Source organism: Carlito syrichta, unplaced genomic scaffold (genome assembly GCF_000164805.1).
Source record: "Carlito syrichta isolate Samal-C Ts95f unplaced genomic scaffold, Tarsius_syrichta-2.0.1 Scaffold113587, whole genome shotgun sequence".
In the NCBI taxonomy this organism is placed as follows: domain Eukaryota; kingdom Metazoa; phylum Chordata; class Mammalia; order Primates; family Tarsiidae; genus Carlito; species Carlito syrichta.
The window spans coordinates 167,209-173,101 of NW_007057683.1; the positions used below are offsets into that span (position 1 = coordinate 167,209).

The window sequence follows — 5,893 nt, forward strand, 5'->3', positions numbered from 1 at the left end:
TTATAATTTAAATGTAAAAGTTCTAGAATAAATGCATATAGATTTTCTAAAGGAAGCATTTTTTGATCACTTCTAGTTTATTATTTTTGTCATTTCTATTTTCTATTTAAAAAAAATCTTCTTAAACATTACTTTTTCATCTAATCCCATGCACAAAAGGAATTTGCAGCTGGACAGAATGTAGTTATTAGTAATAACCTGTTTTCTTTTTCTTTCTTTTTTTTTTTTTGAGTTGGAGTCTCACTCTGCTACGCAGGCTGGAGTGCAGTGGGACACTCACAGCCACCCCAGCATTGACCTCCTGGGTTTCAGTGATCCCCATGCCTCAGCCTTCCAAGTAGCCGGAACTGCAGGTGCACATTACCACGTCCAACTAGTTTTTGATTTTTTATTGTAGAGATGAGTTCTCACCAAGTTGCCTGAGCTGGTCTCAAACCCGTGGGCTCAGGCAATTCACTCACCTCTGTCTTCCAAAGTGCTGGGATGACCAGCTGAATCACTGAGCCTGGCCCAAGTTAAGATTTGGTTCATTTTTTGAATCTCATGATGACTTATTGGTTTTTGCCACACCCTTTCTATCTAGGCTAGCCACTTATTAGCTGTGCTACCTTGACCTCTTTGTGTCTCAACTTCTCTAGGGGATTATAATGAGGCCTGAAGAAAGACCTCCACATATGGCCTGGCATATATGCTAAACGCCACACAATAATTTATTACAATAATTATTATCTGGCCCTATGCCTCTAGATCGGGAGTAGATAAACTTTCCCTCTAAAGGCCCAGATAGACTGGGTGTGTTGGCTCACACCTATAATCCCAGCCCTTTGGGAGGTGGAGATGAGAGGATTGCCTGAGTTCACAGGTTCAAGACCAGCCTGGGCAACTTGGTGAGACCTCGTCTCTACAATAAATCAAAAAATTAGCCAGATGTGATGATGTGTGTCCGTAGTTCTAGTTACTTGGAAGGCTGAGGTGGAAGGATCACCTGAGCCCAGCAGTTTGAGGCTGTGGTGGCCCCATGACCATGTCACCATACTCCAGCCTGGGCAACAGAGTGAGACTCCAACTCAAAAAGAAAAAAAAAATGGCCGGATAGTAGATATTTTAGTCTACTGAACCCTACTGTTGTAACACCAAATTCAATCTTAGGCAATACACACATGAGTGGGCATGGCTGTGTTTCAATAAAACTTTATTTATAAAAACAGGCAGCTGGTTGGATTTGGCCCGTGGGCTGTCATTTGCCAACCACTTGTGACTTGGATTTGAGTGTGGATGACTGGGGAAGGCTTAGCCAGGAGTCGACAGTGGGGAGCAACAGGGGCTTCAGCTCAGTTCATGGTAGTCACAGGCATCTGTAGATATTACAGCCACAAGGGAGGGCAGAGTTGACTTCCCCACAGACAGTAGTGTACCTGGGGCTGATGGTTGTAATACAGCAGGCAGGCAGCGACTGGAGAATAGGGACGTGATTCTGTGTATGTAACTTCCAGAATTAGCTTTGTCCTGACTAATTCAGTCAACCTTTTTTTTTTTTTTTTTTTTTTGAGTTAGAGTCTTCTTCTGTTGTCCAGGCTGGAGTGCAGTGGCACAGTCACGGCCACTACAGCCTCGACCTGCTGGGCTCAGGAGATCCTTCCGCCTCAGCCTTCCAGGTATCTGGAAGGTGCACACTACCACACCTGGCTTATTTTTTAATTTATTGTAGAGAAGAGGTCTTGCCAAGTTGCCCAGGCTAGTACTGAACCCCTGGGATCCAGCAGTCCTCTTGACTTGGCCTCCCAAAGTGGTGGGATTACATACTTGAGCCACCTCGCCCAGGCTCAGTCAGCATTTTCTAACCATCTACTCAGTACTTATGCATGTAGAGTGGGCCCGTGTACCTACCCAAATACCATATTTCAACCAGCTAACATTCAGTAGCCATCTCTAACCTAATCTTTTAAGAACTAGAGGACCAGGTACAGTGGCTCATGCCTGTAATCCCTGCATTGTGGGAGGCAGAGGCGAGAGGATTGCCTGAGTCCAGGTGCTCGAGACCAGCCAGGGCAACTTGGCAAGACCTCATCTCTACAATAAACTTTTAAAAAAAGATTAACTGGCCATTGTGGTGCATGTCTGTAGTTCTAGCTACTTGGAAGGCTGAGGCAGAGGGATTGCCTGAGCCCAGCAGGTCGAGGCTGCAGTGGCCATGAGCGTGCCACTGCACTCCAACCTGGGTGACAGAGTGAGACTCCAACTCTACAAAAAAAAAAAAAAGAACTAGAGAAAGATTTGTTGGGGTTCAGGGGGGCTTGCAGGTCTCAGATTTCTATAACATTCTTTGCCCTTACAGTTCTTGGTGAGCCTAAATATTAGGAGAGACTGGAATCCTACTGAGTTATAGTGGCCCCTGACCCGCTTGGCAATCCCTTCCCTGAGGACTGGTCTCAAAGGAGCCAGGAAGTTAAGCTTTTTATTTATTTATTTTTACATGTCAGATCAGCCTGCAGTATGCTTGCCTAAGTAACAGTTAAGTAGCTACAGACAAGATATTTGTTTTTTCTATGAAACTCATGTCTTAATGTGCCTGGCAGTTGGCATGCTCTCTTTTGCAATCGTTTTCCAGTTTTACATGGCACTCTCTTTAAGACAACAAAAGTTTCCTGCTTGAGTACAAGGTATTCTAGGTTCACCTTGTGTTTTGCAAGGGTAGGGCTTTTCCTGCAATCTTGAGGATGACTCAGACGTTAGCTGGGCTTTTATTACATGCAACAAAATTATTTTGATTCATTCAATAAATGTGTTAATATTAGCATTTTACTCTATTTCCTTTCAATCATTTTATTGTTAACTTTTTCATATGCTACCTTCAGTTGATCATTCATAGATAGTTATAATTGACTTCAATAAAGGAAAAAAAAACAACGATTTTTCTTTTCTGAACTCACACGGTGAATACAGTACTTCACTTTGGACACCAGATGTCTGAGGGTTTTCCCCACATACCAAGCAGTTCTCCAGTGGACACCAGCTGGGTGTTTTACAATTCAATTCAATTCTGATAACTATGAGGTCGGACAGTTAAGTTCGTGAACTCATCCTGGAAAAAGTGCTACATACCTCATAGCTGAATATCACTATGGGCACCTTTGAAGGACTTCCCTTGGGAAGCTATGCACGGATGTCATCACCTAGTCCACCCGTCAAAGCAAGTCTGGAAGTCTTTTTCTGGAATGGCTATCAGAGCTGTCATCATATTGCCCTTGATGTCCTGAATGGCATTAAAAGGTCTTCCTTTCAATATTTCCTTTATCTTCAGGTAAAGAAAAATCACTGGGGGCCAGATTAGGTGAATAGGGAGGGTGTTCCAGTACAGTTATGTGTTTATTGGCCAAAAACTCCCTCACAGACAGTGCTGTGTGAGCTGGTACATTGTCGTGATGAAAGAGCTCCTTCCGGACCATTTTGGCACTCACCTTTCTCATACCAAGATTTTCAGTTAAGCTTTTCCTAACTGTTCCTCTATCAATGTTTATTTGGTCTGCTATGCTTCTCACAGTCAGCTGACAATTTTTGACAATTTGTTGATTTTTTCAATGTTTTTGTCAGTTCTGCTTGTTACTGGCTTTTCTGACCTCTCTTCACCAGTGACGCTTTCTCTCCTCTCAGAAAAACGTGTAATTCATTTCTACACTGCCATTTTCTTCATGGCATTATGCCCATCAACTTGGACTAACACATCCCTGATTTCACTCCTGATCACATCCCTGATTCCACTCCTAATCACATCCCTGATTCCACTCTTGCCAAATTTAACAGGAAATTTAATGTTTGTTCATTGTTCTAATTCAAGCTCCGACATCCTCTCAGTGGCACACAAAAACATTCAACAACAATAATGAACACCACTCAGCAAGACACCGCCACATGTTGGCATGATATCAAGGCTATGAAACCTTACTGAGTTCATTGTATAGTGCTGTCAGCGTAAGTGCTCTGTGGCAAGTTCATGATCGTAATTGTCTGATCCCATAACTGGAGCTAGTGGGAATTCCCCACACTAACCAAGGGCTTAGTCCCACAAGATTGTTCCACACTTCAGTCACCAATTGCAAGCAGTAGGTTCCCAGTTCATGCACAATCTTTGTCCCACTTGGTTATAGGTTGGAGCGTCTCATAATCTTCTCAGATGGATGAATTTGCTAGAGTAGCTTATAGAACTCAAGGAGACACGTACTCACATTTACACTTATTATATTAATAACAGATATGATCAAGGATACAGATGAATAATCAGATCAAGAGATACATAGGGTGAGGTCTGGAAGGGTTCTGTTCCTGTGGAGTTAACGTGTGCCCCACCCTAGCATGTGAATGTGTTCACTAATCTGAAAATGCTCCGAACCCCATACCTTTCTTTTTTCTTTTTTTTTTTTTGAGTTGGAGTCTTGCTCTGTCGCCCGAACTGGAGTGTAGTGGCCGCTCCCGGCCACCGCAGCCTCAACCTGCTGGGCCCCGGCGATCCTTCCGCTTCAGCCTTCCAAGTAACTGGAACTACAGGCGCGCGCTACCACGCTCAGCTAATTTTTTGATTTGTTGTAGAGATGAGGTCTCATCAAGTTGCCCAGGCGGGTCTCGAACTCGTGGGCTCAGGCAATCCACTCATTTCAGCCTCCCAAAGTGCTGGGATTACAGGCTGAGCCACCGAACCCGGCCATACCTTTCTTTTTAATATTTTATTTTAACGATTTGGGGTACAATTCAGGATTAGGTATACAAGTGGACACTGTACAGGTAAAGTTTGGATCTCTCTTTGGTTCCCATTTTGCTTGGTGAACCCCATACTTTTAGGATTTTTATGGGGTCATCATCACATTGACATAATTTTTTTTTGCAATTTTAACATTTATTATGTGTCAGATTACATATACATAAGTCATGTAATTGAACAAAAAAATGTATTATACAAAATATTTAGATGCCAAGATACATTAGTTTAAAAATGAAATAAAGTGAAATTATATGTATATAGGTATATTCATAAGTACAGTAGTCCCCCCTACCCACAGTTTCACATTCTCTGCTTTCAATTACCCACAGTCAACCATGGTCTGAAAATAGATGCATATAGTAAAATAAGATATTTTGAGAGAAAGAGAAACAGAGAAGAGCCAACCATATTCACCTAACTTTTATTACAATATATTGCTATAATTGTTCTATTTTTTTGCTGTTAATCTCTTACTGTGCCTAATTTATAAATTAAACTTTACCATAGGTATGTGTGCATAGGAAAAACAGTGTATAAAGGGTTTGGTACTATCCAAGGTTTCAGGCATCCACTGGGGGTCTTGGAATGTATCCCCCAAGGATAAGGGGAGACTACTGTATGCAAAACTAAAGCTACACAACAGTGAGAACATTAACATTAAAAGGGAAAATTCAAGTTATAAGAGAAGACATTCTTCTGAATTTCCAGGTTTCATCGAGTATCAAACACCACCAATCTTTTAGTCCTTTTCTTGTACATTATTCTGTATCCACATTCTCTGCATCTGATTGGATCCCTGGATTTTATTTCATTTTCTGTGTGACATTCTCCACAGATATATATCATTGGCTGTTGCCTTGGGGGTTGAACATCCTTCTGGGTGTCCATTGTTAGTACCTAGGCAGAACCCAGAAAACTTTGTACTCCGCCCTTCCAAACAGAACCCCACTTGTCGCTGACATAATCAATTATTAACTCCGTTTCCAGCCCCTCTCCCTTCTCTGAAGAGTAGGGATGGGGTTGAAAGTTTCAAGCTTCTAGTCATGGCTTATTCCTATTCGGAATCAGCCCCATCCAGGAGGGTACACAGTCACCACATTAGAACCAAAGATGCTCTTATCACCCAGGTCATTTCAAGGG

The 5,893-nt window shown here is 42.3% G+C and overlaps 1 pseudogene across 1 annotated transcript; it reads right to left on the reverse strand.

The window, feature by feature from the left end:
- Positions 1-5,464: 5,464 nt before the first annotated feature.
- On the reverse strand, positions 5,465-5,655 carry LOC110596794 (annotated as a pseudogene). The gene has a single exon (XR_002482723.1). The product of XR_002482723.1 is annotated as a DNA-directed RNA polymerases I, II, and III subunit RPABC4 pseudogene (transcript).
- Positions 5,656-5,893: the final 238 nt, after the last annotated feature.